The 22,348-nt window shown below is 31.0% G+C and overlaps 1 protein-coding gene across 1 annotated transcript in view; it reads right to left on the reverse strand.

The window, feature by feature from the left end:
- The window catches only part of LOC149072420 (uncharacterized), an 88,635-nt gene extending 74,140 nt beyond the window's left edge, over positions 1 to 14,495 (reverse strand). The window contains exon 1 of the mRNA XM_089246526.1: positions 14,454 to 14,495. The gene's annotated coding sequence lies outside the window, so the exon portion shown is untranslated. The remainder of the gene's footprint in view (positions 1 to 14,453) is intronic.
- Positions 14,496 to 22,348: the final 7,853 nt, after the last annotated feature.

The raw sequence follows: 22,348 nt of genomic DNA on the forward strand, positions 1-22,348 counted from the left end.
TTTAATAACTATACCGCCCATGAATGACGGAAAAAAAAAAATGACATATCTGAGTATTACACGATCTTACCTCAGTAAGATCAACGGTTGACCACTAAAATGCCATACCTGTTTGCTATGCACCCTGTATATAATATAACTAATAAATATAAGTAACTAAAGTAGATGTGTAGATAATAACTGGAAAGAGGGGGACGGGACGGAATTAGGACAACTCTGATGAAAATCCAAAATTTGCGTTGTTTTGATTATTCGTTTTTTGGTAAGAAAAAAATTACTTAGTACATTCACACTTGCAGCACTATTAGGTATAGAGTTGAACTACTTAAATAAGTTTTTAAATTATTTTAAACTCTAAACAAATTTTCAGATTTAACGATTTTGCGTAGAGGGAAGACGGTACATGAGCACTTTCCCTTAAGGTATCCCACTACGTTGAAAATGTCATTTTGGAAGAAAGTACCGATTTTTTTTTACGAAAGCCCTATTCTTTGTGATTACAAAACAGGCCTTGTTTTGTTTATATGCCGCTCAGAACCGAAGTTACGTCCACTTTCGTGTTGCGTTTGCACATACAAGTAATCCGTGAATAAAAATTTTAAACGTGTTTCACGAAGAATGATGTTTTTGACATTTCACTGGAGTTTGTGACATAATTTCTAAAAATCTATTCATTATATCACTACGAAGTTTTACCATGATATTTTGATATATTGTTAAGGTTATGAATCAAAATCTAAGGTCTATCACATATGTTTTTTTTGAATCACAGTGTGTTGTAGACGAAATATAGGATGAAATTTCAAAAAATTCAGATTTACATTAACGTATTTGGGTGTAACATATGAGCATACCACGCAATCCTTAAATTTTTTGTTCATAACCTACAACATCTCTAGCTAAATGTACTGTTAAAAATCACAAAACACACATTTCATCAACAAAAGTTTTTGCAATCGTGTTTCGAATAATACGTGAATTTCTGCCTAAAATTTGACATAAAAATGACTTTTTCATAGAAAATGGCATAGGTAGACCAAAATTTGTTACTGTTTCCTCTATTTCGAGACACTTTCCATCAAAAAAAAAACGTATTAAAGTTCACTCCAGTACCATTTTATAAAAAAGTGCTCTCGAACGTAGTCGGATTAATCTGATATTTTCCTTAATCTAATATTTTCCGTTAAATAGTCCATATTCATTTGAAAAAAAAAAATTCATAAACTATAATTTTTCGCGAATTTTGAAATACCCTGTACCATATAGGAGAGAATATATTCGTAGAAACCGCTAAGAAAAGGATAAAGAACATGAAAAAAGAGAGATACCCCCCAAAAAAAAAAGAAAAAAACCACAAATCTTCAATACTTCTCCCACAATGGCGAGTGGATTCAAACGATAAAAAAGTCTTCCATTTTCCAAAACCTTTTCTCCAGTCAAGTTAAACAAGATGTCCTGTCAGTGTGCGTTTCAGTTTGATAGAGTACCAGCCTGGTCTGATTTACATGTGCCTTGGCATATGCGTTTCACTTCTTCAGGAATGAAGGATAAAAAAAAAAATATTTTTTTTTTTCTTTTTTTTTTTTTTGATGGATAGAGCTGCTTTAACCTAGACATCGAAGTCATTCGTGGTCTGTGGGAAAAAAAAGGAAAAACCACTTGAAAAAACGCGGATATATGATTTTCGTAGAGCTTAGAGCAAGGGTGCGGGCCTTTTTCATTGGTTTGAGAAAGGTTCGCGGGCCAATTAAGGGTTATGGAAATGTGCCGCTGGCTGCTTAATCGATTCATAAATGTGCCGCGGGCTGCTTAAGTGATCTGCAACAGTGCCATTGCCACTTATTTTAAGTTAGAATGTGCCGTGGACCAGTTAATTTGAGTGGGTAAGTGCCGCGGGACACTTGAATGATCTGTAAGTGTAGGCGTACCTCACGACGATTGAGTGGTCTGAAAATGCACCACGGACAACTGAATTGAAGTTGGGTGCGGTAGCCTAGGTCGATAAGATACTCGCCTAAAGTACCAAAGAATGTTTAGAGGTGTTGCGAGTTCGATACCTGGTTCGTCCTTGTCAGAAACTTTCCTGACACAGGGGTACAACAGAAACGGCGACGTGACCACAGAAAAAAAATGCTACCACATGGAGTCCCACACAGAGGGGTCAGTGCACCAACCTCTCAGTGAGTATAGAAAAGGTAGCCGTGTTCGCGAAATCAGCAATAAATTGTGGGTCCCGATCTAATTAGCCCTCGTGTGAAGAAAATGACCGTGATGCGACAAAAATGATCAATGACTAATTGAAATGAGAATTGCTGCGGGTCAGTCAAATGATCTGGTAATGTGGCACGGGCCATTTAATTGAAGTGAGTGCGCCGCCAACCACTTAATTGATTTGTAAATGTGCCGCAGATCACTTAATTTAAGCGAGAGTGTGTCGTGGGCCAGTTGAGTGATTTGATAATATACCGCCAAGTTCATTTTTACAAATTTAGGTTTTAGGTCACGGGCCTTATCAGATGACCCCGAGGGTCACATTTAGCCCGCGGGACATAAGATGAGCATGTATGCCTTAGAAGATGATGGTTGTACTGTTGGATATCTTTCGGTAATGGAGTTGATTGGGCACGTGCTTTGTTGTATTCTACTATGAAGTTCTATATTGTGTTTAATTATACTGTGTTCTGTATGAAAATCCATATCCCTTTCAGACACGAGCATTAATTTTTTGGAATTTTCAAGATATACTTGAAAATTTTTCTTTTTTTACATTTTGATACTCAAAAAAATCTATTAAGGTGTCCGGCTATGTTGAAAACGTCATTTTGGAAGAAAGTATCAATTTTTTTAATTTTGAATTTTTATGAAAACCCAATTTTTTGTAATTCCAAAACACACAATGACTCTTATTGTTTGTGACACTTGGAGGCGAAGTTATGTTTACTTTAGTGTTGCGTTTTTACATTAAGTTAATTGTGAATAAAAACGTTGCACATGTTTTACAAAGAGAATGCTATTTTTTACCTTTTACTTGAGTTTGAAATATGGTTTCCAAATATACATTGATTGTATCATTACAAAATTTCAATATGATAATTTGAAGGTTGTGAATCAATATCTAAAGTTTATCAAAAATTTTACTCTCACATCAACAGATTTGAGTATAACTTATAAACATATAACATACAATTTCTTGAATTTCAGTATCAAACCTGCATTGTGACTAGCTAAATCTACCGTGAAACAAAAAATAAAACATTTCATTTTCAGAATTTTTTTAAATCGTGTTACGAATGTTACATGAATTTTCCTTAAAATTTGACATAAAACGACTATTTCATAGAAAAAATACATAGCTAGTTTAAAATTATATTACTGTTTTCACTATTTTGAAACATTTTTTTTATCAAAAAGTGTTATTAAAGTTCACTACAGTAGCATTTTATAGAAAAGTGCTAAGAAATATGGTCGGATGCCTTAACAACATAAATGTCAGCAAATTCTTTTTTTTCAAATTTTCAATTTTTAAAGAAATAATTCACTTTGCTCAAATTTGTTCAGCCAACAGGAGAGAGATAAAGGGTATATTCATATTCACATAAAATTTTTCCAAAATTTTATGATAAATTTTATGTAATAAAACACATTTTTCTCGGACGCACTTTCTTCTGGAAGCCATCTTAAAAAACCCCTGAAAATTCAACTCCAAGTATTGCCCTCTGATGGAAGCCCCCATAATTCATGTTAACCATATTTTTAACTCAGAACATACACAATCCATTAAGTCAGGGCATAACTCCCAGAGTTTAAAAAAAATTTATACAGTGAGAAAACTCAAACACCACATTTGTGCATGCACGGTCTGAAAGGATTATATGAAGATGAATCTATCAAAAATCAGTATAAATCAACGTCACTGAATTGTTTTAAGAAAAAACTCTTCAAGGTTTTCAGTCGAGTCGATGGTTTTATGCCAACCAATTATGAGACTTTACTTATAATTCTATCTACGAGCAAAAGTCACTTGGTTTGATCAATATTACTGACGACTGACGTAGATGTGAGCGATCTCATATTCTGAACTGCGAATTAGTGCCATGGTGATTGATAAATACTGCATCACTTACGTTACGTTGCCTTAGGTAATTTCTTCCTCTGCACAACTTTTGGCGACCAAAATGGCCTTTTACCACCATGTTTTGTCTTTATACGGACCAGTAATAGGTTCTGAACCAACCTTTCTAGCCAGATTCTGAAAATCACGCGAAACATATCTATTCGTAATCGTTTCCCTCATGAAAACTTTACGACAAAATCTCACTGGTTTTCAGCAGTTTTATGAAGACTGGATTTAAACTCGGTTACTGAAGAAACTAAGAAGCTCTCACGTGCATGGGTTTAGAAGAAGAGTTCATTTTTTAAGGAATGCGGTGGTGATGGTGGAGACACGTGCGTACTGCCGCGTTAAATCATGCAGTAATGAAAAATGTTCTCAAGGTCCGACTACTTGCTCGTAATTTTGTTTAGTCAACGATGGATAGTTTATTGTCTCAAGATATATATATATATGCTGATTGTGTGTGTGTGTGTGTTTATTTTATTTCTATTTTATTTTCATTTTCTCAAGAACAGAACTAAACTATAACAACAACCATATTCATAGGGAAATTGCCCCGCGCAAGGGGTACAGACTTCAATTGACCACCATCCGCGAAACGATAATTTAATTTCTGTAAGAAATGTCATGCTGTTTACGTGAGTGCGGCGTTTCCTCCAGAAATTATGGAAGTTTTATATAACAATGTGAATTTTTCACACGGGGTCTTATCAGACATGGAATTTTACGATGGAGAACTAATTGCTTGTAATAAAGAGAATGAAAGAAAGAAAAATGTATTAATGGTATGTTGGTCCCAAATACATACACATCCTCACAATTTTTGTGATTAATCATCATTTTTACACATATTTTTGGTACCACAGCACGTTTTTTTTAATCATATGCACAAAATCTTCCTCTAATTCAGTTGCACTTCTGAATATATATAATGAGGCCTGAGTTTTTTCAAAGTACTTTTCAACAGACTTTCCGTTTGAGGGTTATTCAAGACTCTACAAAAATCACAAAAACAACACACATTTCATCGAAAACACGGTTTTAATTAGTTTTGTTAAAAAATAGATTGATTATCATAAATTTTATATTTTTTCTAAGACATTCGATGACTTGGGGGACTTTGTGGGAATATTCATTTCAACACTCATCAATATTCAGTCACTCAAAAATGATAATAAATAATAAAAATTTAACAACCCAAAGGATCAGTTGACGTTACTGCTGATGAGTGACTTCACAAAAATTAAAAATATATACTCGTATACAGCCGAACTGCCCGTGTAGTTTGACGACTATCTATTCGTCATAAGCAATCATCTTAAGACAGTTGTTAATTAGCGGGTGAAATTCTCATTTAAAAGATACTCAACTAAAATTTAAACAAGATTTAGTATTTATAAACACTAATTAACTCACAAAATTCTTCAATTCACATCATAACGATTGCCATGAAATCCGACGATAATATAATAATTCAGAACAATTACCAATATTTGATTGAAGATATGTAATGATTGAATAAACTTCCCCTTGGAATTTACTCAATATATAAAAATAAGTATAGAAAAAAATACACCCCCCCCCATCATAATATATAAAGTTCAAGGATTAAGTACAAAACTAAAGTACCCAGTCCCGTTACTCCTCGAGGTACATACTAGAACCCGGTACCCTTTCAATTTGCTTCAATCTCTCTCTACAAGACTTTCTAAAGTAAAAGAACCAAATAAAATAAGGGGACCTATGATAACCTATGCAAAAGAACGCTTATGATAAAGTTCTCTTTATGATCTATATATATATTAAAGAAGAGGAAAGAGAGAGGAGAAATATATATATATATATATATTCCCAGATAAAATTTTGCCTTTGGGGCTAAAATGGAAAACCCGAAAGTTCCATAAAGAAAAACGAATCGTGGAGCTGGAAGGTAAGGCATACGGAACTCATACATACAAGAAAAAAAAAAAGGAATAAGACCCCGCTGGTCCAAACCTTAATGGTCCCTCTTATACCCTCCATTATCTAGAATGGGTAGAAAGGGGTATGGGGAAGAAGGGGGCCCCCCCCACAAAAAATGGGAAATTTTTCTTATCTCCTCCCCCCCCAACGAGCCGCCGTCCCCCCACGTCCTAAACCTTATTTTGCATGTTCCTCTAATCTTAGGAGGCACTCCAAGAAGAAGAAGAACAATTACTGTCCAATCGATGGACTGCGACATCTGGGGGGCGACCAAAGAAATAGAGAAATCTCCCTTTAGTATAAAGAAGGAGACGCGCTCTCTCCTTCTCCTTCCACGACTACTACATCTCCAAACCCACGACGACTACTACTACTACTTCTTTTTAATGAAATTTCCTTTTCTAGGAATGGCAACGTTGGGTACTCTTTCTCTCTCTCCTTTAAATAACGTCTTTCATCTTCCTTCCAATTTTCCAAAAAGAGGTAAAAAATAAGATAAAATTTTATTTTACTTTTTTTTTTCCGCTCTCAATATAAAGCAAAAACCAGAGACGGTGGAAAATTAAATTTCTTTTTCCTAGATTTCTTTATATATATTATATATATGTGGTTTTTTTTTTTGGAGGGTCGGTATGATTAAAAAGTTTCAAAGTTAGTAGTCTTATTTGAAGGAAAAAAAGTTTTAAAACTTTTTCATCTACTGTAACATGATTCAAAATGGAATGTTAAATTACTCTACATAGTCAAATACTTTTATGCAGTCTAAAAATAAAAATAAATTTCCTTATATAGCACTTGACAAATGAAATTTCGTTTTTCCATTTCTTATTTAGTTTTCTATTTATAAGGAAAAATGTAGAATAATTTTATTTTTATAACTAAATCAAGGATTAGTCACGTCTAGAATGACATTGAGTTAAATTGAAAATCTGTGTTAAATTTTGATTTTTTTTTTATGATATTTATGTGCGTGTTGAATGGAATTTTCATCTATATGTATTATTTTTCATCTATTATTTTCATCTATATGTATGTACTATTCGCGTATTATTTTAATGTTAGGCATCGACACCAATATTGTATAAATAAATGAATTATAATTAATTTGTATTAACGTAATTACTGATGTTGAAATTTCTGAATGTTTGATAACGTTGAGCTAAATGAGCCTTAATTTTAAAAATTTGTATTTAACATTATTTTAAGCCCTGTTTTATCAAAAATCTCATAGGGTCAATTTCGCCAGATGATTTAATGAATATTAAATTTAATTTTATGTTAAGGTATTATATATTAAATTATCAGATTAGAATTAATTAAGGTCATTACGGTATTAAATTGAAGGGAAATAAATTTTATGGTATACTGTGAAAAATGATTTTTGTTGCATTCAACTACTACGAACAGGAGATATTAAATAAGTCCTATTTTTTTAAATATATATTAATGTATAATAATTTCGACTGAATTATGTAGTCATGTGGAGTAGTAACCACAGTTTGTAGTAACATCTCAATCTCAATCATAATCGTAACAGAAAGAAACAAATGAAATCAAGGAAAATAAACGAACTCTAAATGGGAACGTTTGGAGAGAGAGAGAGAGAGAGAGAGATAGACGGCTTTTTCTCAGCCCAAGATATCAAGGAAACAGATATTTTCTGAATATTATGCCGAGGTGAACTCGGAAAGAAAAGTCATCTTGTCTCCGCCGGAACTCGAAGCCAGGTATGCAAGAGGGCCTGGGGCCGAGTCCCAGCGGAGACAATGTGAATTTTCTGTCCGAGTTCACCGCAGTATAATGTCTAGAAAATGTGTTCCCTTGGGAACTTTTAATTCATAGAACTTTTGTTTCAAAAGTATGAAAAAGGAACACTTGCTTCTGGGTTAGCTATGACATAATCTTTAATATTTATAATGTAAATCAAAATTCCATGTCTTAAAAATTTCTCAAGATTGTAGTGATCGAATGGGATTCGTTAAAAATAACGTTTTCATATACACATTCCCGATCATAAATTGATACAATCGAACACGTATCAGATTCTGAAAAGATATCTAAAACTATATACTACCAAAAAACATATTACGTATATATAATTATAATATCGATAAATCATTGGAACTAAATATGTGCTTGATTATAATATCGATAACCAAGATTTCACTGCTTAAACTTTTAGGAAAAAACCCTGAAAAGTACTATTGAAACTGTTTTTTCGCCGATATAGCTGAAAAAAAAAATCGTCTTAAACGTTTTTAGTAACATTCCAATCTCAATCACAATCGTAACAGAAAGAAATAAACGGAATCAAGGGGAAAAAAATAAAGAAAATAAAAATGGGAACGTTTAATTCATAGAACTTTTGTTTCAAAAAGTAAGAATAAAGGAACACTTGCTTCTGGGTTAGCTATAACATGATCTTTATCTTGATCAGAGTCAAAAGGGATCTAAGATCCTGGGAGAAGTCCAGTTTTGCTTCGGAACAATAAATTAGAAAAACTTGGAAAATAAAAACAACACACAGCAACAAACAAACAAACAAATAAGAAAATAGGACGAATCGCAATGGAAGAGACGTTTTCTTGGGATACGGAAAACGCGGGAGGTGAACAGTAGAAAAAAATAAATAAAAGCAATAATAATAATAATAAATAAATAAATAAAAACAGGACAAAAAAAAAAGTAATCACGTCCGGGGAAAAAAAAACCAGGAGAAATAGGGAAAGATGCCCTGTAAAATAAAATAAAAAAAAATAAAGTAAAATAAGTTTTACACGAGCCGTTATAAAAATATATCGAGCAAAATTTTACTTCGAACGTATAACGCATTCTTGTCTTTAAGCTTTATCCATTCCTTGCAGCTACAAAGTTTTTCGCCCTCAATATCTTTTTAGTTTTTTCTTATTTTTCTCTTGCGACGGAGAGAGAGAGAGAGAGAGCAATAATCCTTCTAAGAATACGGGAAAAAAAAAATGAAAAATAGGGAAAAGAGGAAAGAATTGAAGAGAAAAAAATAATAATGAAAAAAAAAAAAACAACATAGAAATTGCGCATTGGAAAAGCTTGAAATGCAACCTTGCGTTGCAAATGTCTCAGAGATATCAACCGATGGGGCGGAGTTTTAGAAATACAGGGGGGCTATGGAAGGACTTATATATATATATATATACGGGGATGGGAAAAAGGGGGTGGAAATGACAAAAAATAGGAAAAAGTACAAAAAGAAAAATCAATGGTTCGCGCCAGATTTTTCGACGTCGAATTAAACGGACTACGAGACGTGCTTCGCAGTCTTATTCTCCCTAAATATCCTTTACCCTCCTCTTTCTCCTCTAACTTTGCCTCTCTTTCCTCTAATTTTTTTTTTTTTTTTTGTCTTTTTTGCTTAAGTTCCCTCAAGTTTCCCTGATTTTGACAGCAATTTTTATTCCTCTCTTTCTCTCTTTCTATGTCTTATACCTTGCCTCCTTTCCATTCGAGTCTGATGAGCACAATGGTTTTTCATTTTTTTTTTTTCGATATATAAATGGGTATAATACTGAAAAAAAAATTTTTTTTTTTTACTGGAAAATTTGAAATTATATAAATTATATTATTATAGATTTTTTTTTTTTGTAATTTAGGTTTTATATTCGTTATATTGTCTTAATTGTTTCTGTTGTATTGTCCAACACTGAATGTTTTCAATGTGAATGTATTTTTTAGAGAATAAAAATTCAGTATTTAGAATATTTTCTATAGGTGTGGTTCTTTCTACAGTGAGCGGTATGACCTCATTGAGAGACTGGGATATTTTAAGGGGGACAATGGTGAAAATTCAGTGATTTAGGGGCCTCAGAGGTCGGTGAAAAAAACAGATGCGAAGCATTTAAGTGAAGTTGAGCCTTGGGAAAAAATAAATTAATTTTAGATTCCAATAAAATTATCTGGAACCCTCTTTAGACGGATGCCGAAGGGTATCTTTCTCCGGGTTACAAAGATCTACCTTATTTAAAGCAATTTTGTAAGTTAAAATTTACATAGTAATCAATTTAATTAGTGAAAAAGGGTGTCGCTCCTGGATTTGGAGGGCCCCGGTTGAGATGGGGCTACAAGAGGAAAATATGGTCCAAAAAGAGTCGTGGGTGAAAATGGTTGAGAAACACTGTTTTATATGATGTTTTGCGTGAAAAAGTACAAAATCTCATATTAAATGAAGCAGTAGGCCGAAGCTTTCTTTTTGCTATTATTCAAATACAGTATCGCTATAACACAAAAGTCATAATCAAAAATCAATCAGGGATTTAATTGCATCCCTGTATAATGTGCCGTAGCCACATGCATGTTAATTATGTATAACAATTATAACTATTGTTTACTATCTAATTATTTAACCTATTTTCACTTTAAAAATTCTATTAATACTTCAAGATCATAAATTTTTTATTCAATTTTCATTTATTTTTACTTTTATTCAATTTTCATTTATTTTTACTTTTATTCAATTTTCATTTATTTTTACTTTTATTCAATTTTCATTTATTTTTACTTTTATTCAATTTTCATTTATTTTTACTTTTATTCAATTTTCATTTATTTTTACTTTTATTCAATTTTCATTTATTTTTACTTTTATTCAATTTTCATTTATTTTTACTTTTATTCCAATGTTTCACTCAAAAATCAATAAAATGTAAAATTTCAATCAAAAAATCATTCTATAAATATCTTTTCTTCTTGAATTTGAAAAAAAAATTCATAAACTTATACGTCGTTTGATTGAAAAATTATTAATGTTTGAAAAAATAATTTACAAAAATAATTACAAAAACAGCTAAATCGTATTTAACGATTTATGTTTATATTTTTCAATTATTTAGATTTGAAATCATCATATAATAATTTTTTTTTAATTCGGAATATATCTAAAAATTTCAAAAAAATTATGTGGGAAATAATCATCAGTAACCGATTCAAACATGATAAATATTTAACCGGAATATAACTATTAAGCAAAAAATGTTTATGGTGATTGATAATATATTTAAGACACATTATACTCACATAATAGATAATAATTTTTTTTCGGAAATATCTTACGATCTTAAAATTCATTTCAATAATAACAGTTATTAGTAATTACTCAAACTCTTAATTGAAGTAGAAAAGAATTATTTTCTATTAGCAATATTTATCACTATTTATGTCAGTCACACAGAATAATGTAAAATGGTTGATGATTGTGCGAATGCATTCAGAAATATTTTAAAATATGATATGCTAATTGTTGCGGAACTAAAACACATGAAGTAACAATCAACAAATGATTCGAAAATAATAGTAATTATTTAAAGGTGATAAGAAATAATGAACAAAAAAATTCATAGTTACTGTTAACAGATTTTAGATTTTAATATAATAGATAATACTTTTCTATACAATAATTATAAAATATTTTACGATGTCAAACTTAATTTCGAGAAATAATTATTAGTAATTACTCAAAGTGATAATTACTGACATTAATTTAATTATTGTGGAAATAAAATAAACACAGTTAATTATCGTAATTGGTCCAAAACTGTTGGTAATTATTTAAAGCGAACATGAAATAGTAAACAAAAATTTTCATGGTTACTGATGACATATTTTAGACTTTAAACTAACATAACAGATAATACTTTCTATCAAATCATTAAGATATATATTACAATCTCAAACTTCATTTCAGGAAATAATTATCAGTAATTAATCAAAGTGATAATTACTGACTTTCATTGAAGCAGAAAGAGTATTCATGTTTATCAACAATACTTAATCGGTCAATTGCAGAAAATATAAAAAATAATCGATCATTTTACGAATGCATTTATCAATGTTTCAAAAATGTAGGATATGCTGATTATTGCGGCAATAAAACATGAAGTAATTATAGTAATTGCCATTGATCATGCTCGAAATATAACATCGGATTGAATTATTTCATGTCTAGGAAGAGGAAAAAAACGTCTAGAGTACATATTAGTTAGGTAAGAACCATTAGGTCTAACTGGAAATACATTTAGCGACATTATAAACGCCATTAAGCTTCCATTAAGGTTATATTTCGTGCCGGAATTGAGATGTAATCGATTGCATCATTAGAAGTACATTAGCTCAGATTGCATCGGTTACGACACACCTATCTATATATATTAAAAACGTGATTTAATGACCAAAAAAAGTACACAAATTTCACTGCGAAAAAGGTAAACTTTTCGTGGAGAGGAATACTATCAAATAGCCACGCGAGAGAAAATTATGCGAGATAAAAAATCGGTGGAGGGCGGTACCTTTTTGTGAGCTATCGATAGATGGCAGCACCGACGTACATACGACTCCGTGACGTCACGAATTTAATGAGCGTGTTTTTTTGCGTCAATTTCACTTTTCACTTTTTTTAAAGAAAAAAAAAATATATCGACGAAATTTTAAGAACTCTTGATGATGTTTTTCACATTCCACAGGTGAGTTTAATAATTATTTGCGTAAATAAGTAAATCTAACTTGAATTTTAAAGTGAATTTAAGCTAAAATATTTTAGATATTTTTGAATAATGTCTTCCCGAGTGGATTCTGGATATGAAATGATTTACCGGGATGGCGCTGGATCAGAAAAAAAAATTCGTTTTCTTTAATAATAACATTAAATTTTAAAATTTTTAAAATGATTTATTTTCTTGATTTTTGAAGATAAAATGTCATTTAGAAAAGCTATAAATATTGATTATATCGAACTGATCGGTATTGATGTTACAAGATCTGTACCGTAATTTACCAAAAAATGCTAGAAATATTCACAAAAAGGAATTTTAATATGATTTTAAACATTTTTCAATTTCATTATTGTCTAAGAATATTTAAAGTTGTGAATTAATTTAAATTATGTCTCGTTATTTACCAAAAAATGCTAGAAATATTCATAAAAAGGAATTTTAATATGATTTTAATCCTTTTTGATTTTATTATTGTTTAAGAAGGGTTAAAAATTTATGGATTTATCGGAAAAAATTTACCCATGGTTATGCCAGATGTTATATATTCTTTCGAAACAAATTATAGTCATAACTTCCTGAAAAATATTTCTAAAAATACCAAATATACATTTATGAAAATGCATGTTTAAAATATTTTAATTTGTATGGAAATGCATTTTTTTGCATATATAGGCAATCATTTATAGTTCAAAATCTTATCGGTAGTATATAAAAATTTGAAAGACTGCACAAGAATAATAAAAATTATAATTTTTGCTCAAAAATGTCATATTGATAAATTGCAATCAAGTCCATATCGATTAATACAGCCGAACCTCTGTAAGTGGACTGCGGATGAAAATAAACCGGATTAGTGGAATATTTTTATTGTCTAGTAATCTTTTTATATGTTGATACAGAAAAATCGAATGAGTGAATGCAGATTTGGGGGATAAAACTGCCTAACTGGATGCTGTAAAATATACTTTCTAAATTGTGAATGAATTTTTCTTTCCATTGTGTTAATCCATGCATTAGACATGTAAACAAGCTTATATTTTTAGTGAAAATGTACATATGTATGTAAAAAAAGTCATACTTGATATAATTTTATAATAATTGCAAACAATTTTAGAGAAGCAATTTCACATCAATTTAATGAATTCAAATTTTATGAAATTCCACTGAAATTTAATGAAATTCGATTTAAATATAATCAATTTCAATTTAATTTAATCAATTTCAAATCAAGTTCAATATAAATTTAATGAACTTAACCTCGGTGGATAAGTGATATCATGCTTTTAATCTCAGTCATATTCACTTGGTGAGGTTCGACTGCATATTTCAATACTGAATAAAATACATTTAAAATAAAATAAAAATTTGGTTTTTTTCGTTATATGAAATATTTAATGACCTCATAAAACCAACAAAAACTTCAAAAATAAATCCACAATTACCATCTCATGCATGAAATATTTCGTTAATTTCTTTAAAAAAATATTGAAGCATGTTAGGAATATATGTCATCCATATTTGTTATGGGTATCTCTTTCCCGGCCACCTCGTTGGACATTTTGCCTGTTGTGGCCCTGTATCTGTATTTGATATAGTACCAAAAGGTAAAAATAGTTTATAAAACCAATTTGGTATTCCAGGATGAGAATTAAATTCTAAAATAACGCTTAATTTAGACTGAATAATTATTATCAAAGGACATTTATCCCATATACGAGACCCCCATGCATGAGAGGGTTAATATATAAGAATACATAATCGAAATTATCCAGTAATAAGATAACAAATAACTTAAATAAAATGATTTATTATCAAAAAACACAAGACTGGTATGATACGAATATAAATTCCGTACTTACGTGTTCGGATGGTTGTTAAGAGGCATACTGCCTGACTGTTCAGTCACCAAAGCGTGACTGAACCCGGGTCTAAATAATTGAGGGACAGTGTTTAAAAGAAACAGACACTGAAAAAAAAAAATAAGCATCTGGAAACCATCCTACTGACCCAAAACTTCCAGTAGGAAAAAGTTCATGAACCTAGACGCGTGGCTCTACTGTATTAAGTACGTACCAGGCTGTATGTACGCACGTAAGGAGGTCGCCGACCTAAGGAGGAGAGAAAGCTTTAAAAAAAAAATGGAATATAAAAAGGTACATCAGAGAGCCACGCGCCTTGCCAATTTTTCCTGACACCTTTTAACAAAAGGAACCCATTGTTCGTTTTTCCTCCCGAATTTGCGTGTTTTCCTTAAAGCGGTAATATTGAAACAGATTATAACACATAGAAAGAGCCACGCTCCCCTCATTATTTTCTTAGGGTTCAACTACCCTATGGCGAAACCCCACACGCGAGGGGGTAAAAGTTCTTAACCTTATAAGGATTATGTATTTAGATTTCTAAGAAAGGATGTAAGATTATATGAAAAGAAATCGCGCGCGCGCGCGTCATGAAGCACATGTTCGTGGAGTAAGAAATACGGATATCTAGATATGAATGTACTGAAATGCATTGACCTCAGTTCGAATGTAAGAATTGATTCTAGTAACAGATTTGTACGATTCAGTGTCGATGATTTTGGAGAAATTGCCTACTGAACTACTGAAACGGTTCGAAAAATCGAGATAGGATTGGTAAGAAATATTTCTAATTTTTACTGCATGTAAGATGATTAACCTTCTATGGTTCACCCCCATAAAAACGTGTTTAAAAATTTAAAAAAGGATGTAAATTGGTGCTGTTAGCATAATTTTAATTGAAATAATACATCAAAACAGCAATTTAGATAATTAAAGTAGATTTTTAACTAGCTAAAATCAATGCTGGATTAATTCCCATCGCCAGTTCATCATGGCGACTAAAAAATTGGTATTGGTGCCTAAAATCTTAATCAGCAAAGTTGAACAGTTGGTTCCTTGATTTTTTTTCCCGATTCCATCAATTTGGTGTGATTTTATAAATCGCTGAACACTTAAAATTTCAGCAGCTCTAAAAAAATGACACCAACCAGAAATCAACTCTTTCTGGATAAAAAAGTTTTGTATTTACATAGCCGTATTTTGTATTGAAATGGCACTAAAAGATGCATTTTCTAAAATATAAAAAAAAATTAGAAAAGAAATAGGTATAATGGGTTTTTTTGACCAATTTTTGTCATGCATATTCAAATATATGCGGGACCTAGACGGTTAAATATCAGATTTATGTGATTTTTAAATAATACTTCATTCAATTTTTGAAATCATGACGAAGCTGAAAATATGCTGCCATTATCCTGTTCAATATGTTCGGAAATGAGTTTTCACTTTTGCACGCTTTCTCTTTAAATTTTTACGTACAATAATGTCCTAAGATGGTGGTATTCATCAGAAGAGCTATTCTAGTTTGAATAAATTTATGTCACCATATAGAGTGAAAGTCCGTTATAACAAGAACTCGCAATCACGAGGAAAATTATCGTTATAAGCGGATTTAAAATTTCTTGTTGTGCCAATATATAATAAGATGTAGAAATTTCTGCTTTATCTGCATTAAAATGTCTTTTAGGTCATTTCGTTCCAATGTTACCGAATGAACAGAAATCCAGTGGTGAAAATGATTTTTTGCTTCGAGGCAGTTTACGTAAATCACTCGTTATAGCGATATTCTCGTTATAAGCCGTACTTGTTATATCGGACTTTTGCTATAGGCTATTTTAGTATCTTTGCATTTGTCACAGTTCAGATAATTAGGCAGTAAACTACAGAAATTGACACAGCACATGTAGAATTTGCATTCAATAAAATTTACCCGTGTCACCCATCATTTCCTACATTGAGAAGCACGCGAGTTCACGCATTATTACTGTTACAAATTTGTCTAACGTGTTCTATAAATAACACTGTATAAATAATAACTGTCCTAAAAAGAATATTAAATATGTTGTCGATGTGTTTCTGAAACTTTATCATTATTTTTTAATTGGTGGATGCATTTTTGATATATTATGATGAATCATGATTAGCAAAATATCTATAATCAATATTGATTTTAATAATGTACACAGGAATAAGAAATTAGTTTCGAGAAAGCAAAGACCACGTTCTAGATAAAAACGAGAAACACTATGTGAGGGCCTATACATAAGGCAGACATTCGGCTATGGCATTCAGAAACGTATTTTTACTTGATAATTTGGAATGCTTCCTATTTTCCAGTATTTTTCAACAAAAGTTTAACTGAGATGTATTTTCAGCAAAGACTACTTGAATTATTTATCTTTACTGAAATCATAGATGAAGATAATTCACATAGCATGAGTTTATGGCTGTAAATATATTATTAATCTCACATATTTGTCCTTTTCAACGCTTTTTTATGAAATCCATTTAAATTCAGTACAATTGTACAATGTTGAGCTTTAACTTCTATTTCCTGCCCATTGACAATTCCTAAGAAATAAATGACAATTTAGCTGACATTAAAATTATTTTCGGGGTAACAATTGGCGATGTCTCGTGTTTTCCAATACAGATAACCTCAATCTCCAGTATTTTATCTCGATTAAATATCGACATGGTAGCCATGAATATATTTTCCTTCAGGTGTCAAAATACTGACCTAAGCCTCATTTAGTACTTGTTGATCTTGATGAGTCACACACATTCTCTAATATTGGAACAATTTTCATATTTGTCAAATGCTTATACTTGATGCATAACTACGTATCAATTATCTGGGAATATTCACTACTGTAACACCATATCGGTCCTGTATTTCCTGCCTAATAGATCATAGGTGGAGACAGACTTGGAAGTCTGGGGGGGGGGGGCACGGTAATTATTGCTGGGGGGGGCACGATGATGATGATGTCAATTCATATATACATATATACATTAGATCAGTCGACTCCACCTTTGACGTTGGCGAGGGGGGGGGGGGGGGCGGGCCCCCGTATCTCCGCCCATGTTTAGGATTATTTAATTTTCAAAGTCTCATCACAGTGCTGAACAGCTGCAAAAATTCTTAGGAAAACCACAATAAATCTGAGTCTAAGGAAACAGTTCTAGGTTTCTTTGTGTTTTAAATTCAGTACAACTTCATGTTAAATTTGACTATTTTTCCTGTCCATTGACAATTTTCTAGAAATGAATGGGAGAATTTAGCTGCACTTAAACTTAATTTTGTGTGGCAATTTTAGCGGTGTGTCGTATTTTCCGGTACAGATAGTCTGAATCTCTATAATTTTATCTCGATTAAATATTGACACGATAACCGTAAATATCTTTTGTTCATTGTTGCGGTGTCAAAACTCTGACCTAGGTCTCATTTTAGTCCTTGTTGATCTCGAGATAAATCACCTTGTATTCACTACTAGGAGTGCATTTTCATATTTCTCAAGTGGTTTTGTAAGGATCAATAAGTATTTATCAATGATCTGGAAACATTTACTACTGTAACACAGTGAAATCTCGTTGCAACAATGCTCAATACAACGATAAATCCTTCTACACCGATATTTTCTTGAATCTTGTTTGGAACTGCCAGTGTCTAATGTTAAACTCCTCTCGATACAACGATATCCTTTACTACGGTAAATCCCTCTATAACAATATTTTTTGACGATATTTCGAAACTGCTACAACGATATTCTCTAAATTTTACTCAAAATCACCTTCAATATATTTTTAAATTCCTCGGCAGTTTTTTTTTTTTTTTGTATTTTGCGTTATGTATCGCCCAAAAAAGTTAATGAAGTTACCGTGAAGCTGTTTTTTATGTAGTATACAAATGCGTTGTACCAAAAACTACTTCACAGGGCGGAACAACCAACTGGATTTTACTCATCAACTAATAACTTTTTTTTGGCAATTTTTGTTGCCAATAAATACACTTATAAATTCATTGTATCACGGTACCAACAACGCCAATTCAGAACAGATGCTAACGACAAAGTTAATTTGGTGGAGCCAAAAAGGATAGTGCTATAAATTGATATAACGGCAACCCCCTCTACAACGATATTTTTTCTTTGTCCCTGAGTATCGTAGTATCGATATTTCACTGTATCATGCCAGTCTTGTATGTTGTATTCAATTTTCAAAGTGTCATCACAGAACTGGACCAGCAAAACAATTCTTAGAAAATCTACAAATAAATCAGAGTCTAAGGAAACAGAGATATGTTTTTTGTGTTATATATAGTCTTTATCTATTTTATTTACTTAGTTTTTCCTTTCTTGTAGGTTCACTAGGTTTTTATACAGGCTTTGAGGCGAGTATTTTTTTTTTTAAAATTGATTTAATTTGTTCCCGTGAGCATTGGTTTAAATTCAGTACATTTCGGTTAAATTTCATGTTAAACATTGACTTTTATTTCCTGCCCATTGACAATTTTTAAGAAATAAATGGCAATGCAGCTGACATTCAGAAATTTATTTTTCGGCTACAATTGGCAATGTCTCGTATTTTCCGGTATATATAAATAATCTCAATAACCGTATTTTATCTCGATAAATATCGATACTGTAGTCATAAATCTTTTTTTATCCATTGTTACGGCGTCAAAACATTGACCTAGGCCTCATTTCAGCCTTTGATTATGATGTCATATACATATATATTCATTATGAATGCATTTTCATATTTCTCAAGTGATTTTACAGGACCGATAATTGTTTGTCAATTATCTGGAAATATTCACAACTATAATGCAGTGAAAGCTGCGTATAACGATACTGTTTATAGTACCGTTATACGCAGTATAGTATATCGTTATAGTATATAAACCTGCCTAAAACGATATTGTCTTTGGTCCCGATGGAATTCCTATTTAATAGGAAATAGCGGAAATGCTAAAGTGTCTACAACGATAACCTGTCTATAACAATATTTTTTCAGGTCCCTAACGGTATCGTTATAGACAGGTTTTACTATATCATATTGGTCTTGTATGTCCTGTTTAATTTTCAAAATCCCTCGTCATAGAGCTGGACCAGCTAAAAAAATTCTTAGAAAACCCACAAATAAATCAGAGTCCAAGGAAACAGAGATAGGTTTCTTTGTGTTATATATAGTCTTCATCTATTTTATTTATTTATTTTTTCCTTTCTTGTAGGCTCACTAGGTTTTCATACAGGCTTTGAGGCGAGTATTTTTCAAGAAATGTGATTCAATTTGCTCCCGTGAGCGTTGATTTTTGTCGTTTTATATATTTTTCTTTCTTCTACTTCTCCCCGCAACAATAAAATTTCTTGCTGTTAACATTGATCCAAGTTGTTTGGCTTTTGAAACGGCTATTCAACACACGAAAAAATAAATAAATAAAATAAAATATATATAGAGTGGAATTAACTTTTGTTCACGCTGGAAGAATGGGATGCTTAGAAGCAGCAGTGATTGTCTGCAAGGCGCACAGAAATGTCTCAAGAAAGATATATATATAAAAATCTCAAGAAACATAAGAAAAATACCAAAAATAAAATAAAAATATAAGGAAACAAACTTCCATCGATGATATTGTTTCCGAGAGAACAAATAAATCTATGTTGCATTTCTCCATTGAAGGCATGGATACTACCATATACCAATACTCTCTTTTTACTCGGTTTTTCTTATTTATTTATTTTATTTTTTTTTTTTCTCCTAACTTCGTCTTAAGTCTCATAATTGTCAGAATCGGTCTCTGACCGCAATAACTTGAAGAATCAGGGAAAAGGAGCGAATCTTTTTCTCAAGAAGAAAGAGATATAGAGAGTACTGAAACGTTTTTCCTGAGATCTTGGGAATAAACCCTAAGATGGTTCTATTTCTTTTCCTTGCTCTCTCTCAACGTCTCCAAGAAAACTTCAACCCTTTCTTTTATTTATTTATTTTTTTCATTTCAAAGTGAAGAAAACCTTCTTTTATTTTTATATATTTTTTTTCGTATTTCTTTCGAGTCTCGGCGCCTTATTGGTGCCATATGTCACCTTCGCTAGAAGTGTTGCTCTTTTGACTTCTTCACTACAGAACTGTCTTTTGTATTTATTTTATTTTTTGTATTCTTTTCCCGTTGAAGGGAAAAGAAACAAGGAAAAATTGTAATTTTTTCTTTTCTTCAAAAATAAAGAAAACTAAAAATTGAAAATTTTCTTATAAGTTTTTGAAAAGAAGATGCATATTGAAATTTTAGCATGTAGTATTAGTTTAATTTAAGCTTTTGTTCATTATTTTATTTTGTGGTATTTAAATGAAAATTTGCCGATATTGATGATTGAAATTTTTAAATTTTTTAATTAATCCCGAAAAGTCACTTTCTCGGTTCTTGTATTTCTTAATTTTTTCATCATATTTGGTGATTGCAGTACGAAAAAGTGACAAAATCAGCTCTTCTTCAACAACGGAACTGTCTATTCTATTAATTTTAATTTTGTATTCTCTCCTGTTGAAGAGAAAATAACAAAAAACCAAGGAAAAATTTTAATTTGTCTTTCCTTAAAAAAAAAATGAGAATTTCTTATAAGTTCGAGAAGATGTGCATATTGAAATTTTTATCATGTAGTATTAGTATAATTTAAACCAGTTTTTCCCAAAGTGGGCAATATCGCCCCCTGGTGGGCAATGGAATGGTCCAGGTTGAGTGATAGAAGCTACGGGTATAACATAGGATCCTATGGGTTCACTTGAGTTGGGGAGCAATGAGAGAAAAAATTCTGCAGAAGGGGGCGATGGAACAAAAAGTTTGGGAAACTATGATTTAAACTTTCTTCTATTATATTATTTTGTGACATTCAAATCAAAATTTGCTGATATTGATAATTGAAATTTTAAATTTTTTAATTAATCCGAAGAAGTCACTTTTTCGGATCTTCGTATTTCTTAATTTTTTCATCAGATGTGGCGATTTCAGTACGAAAAAGTGACAAAATCAGCTCTTCTTCACTGCAGAACTATCATTTTTATTAATTTTAATTTTGTATTCTTTCCTTGTTGAAGGGAAAATAAGAAAAAAAAAAAAAAACAAGAAAAAAATTGTAATTTTTCTTTCTTTGAAAATGAAAAAATTGAAAATTTCTTATATATAAATCTGGGAGAAAATCGTATTGAAATTTTAGCATAATTTAAGCTTTTATATATATTATAGTCAATTACAACGAAAAAATTTATTCTGTGACATTTGAATGAAAATTTGTTGACATTGAGGATTGAAATTTTTAATTTCGTCAATTTTTAACGATCATTTTCGTATTTCTTAATTTTTTTCATCAGATTTGGTGATTTCAGTACGAAAAAGTGACAAAATCAGCTCTTTTTCAACTCGGAACCGACTTTTCTATTTATTATATTTTTGCATTCTTTTCAGTTGAAAGTAAAATAAAAAACAACAAATATTATAATTTTTCCTTTCCTTGAAAACTAATTAATATAATTAATATATTTTTTTCAAACAAGTAATGAAAAATTTAAGTAAGAAGACATAATACATAATAAATTTTACAGCAAAAAAAAAATATAATTGTGTGAAATATTAAAATTATTTTTATATGACCCCCAATAAAAAAACTGATGAGTTAAAAATTTGTGAATTTCTCTGTTATACCGAAAGAAATTTATTCCGTAATATTTAAACGAAAATTTGTCGATATTGATGATTGAAAATTTTAATTTTGAGACTTTTTACGATAGTCGTGTTACCTAATTTTTTGCTCAGATTCGGTGATTTCAGTACGAAAAAAGTGACAAAATTCTCACTACAGAACTGTCTTTTCTATTTATTTTATTAATAGGGGAAATAA

Source organism: Pholcus phalangioides, unplaced genomic scaffold (assembly GCF_987345545.1).
Source record: "Pholcus phalangioides strain wild (caught in Gottingen) unplaced genomic scaffold, Ppha-v1.0 ptg000017l_1, whole genome shotgun sequence".
Taxonomy (NCBI): Eukaryota; Metazoa; Arthropoda; class Arachnida; order Araneae; family Pholcidae; genus Pholcus; species Pholcus phalangioides.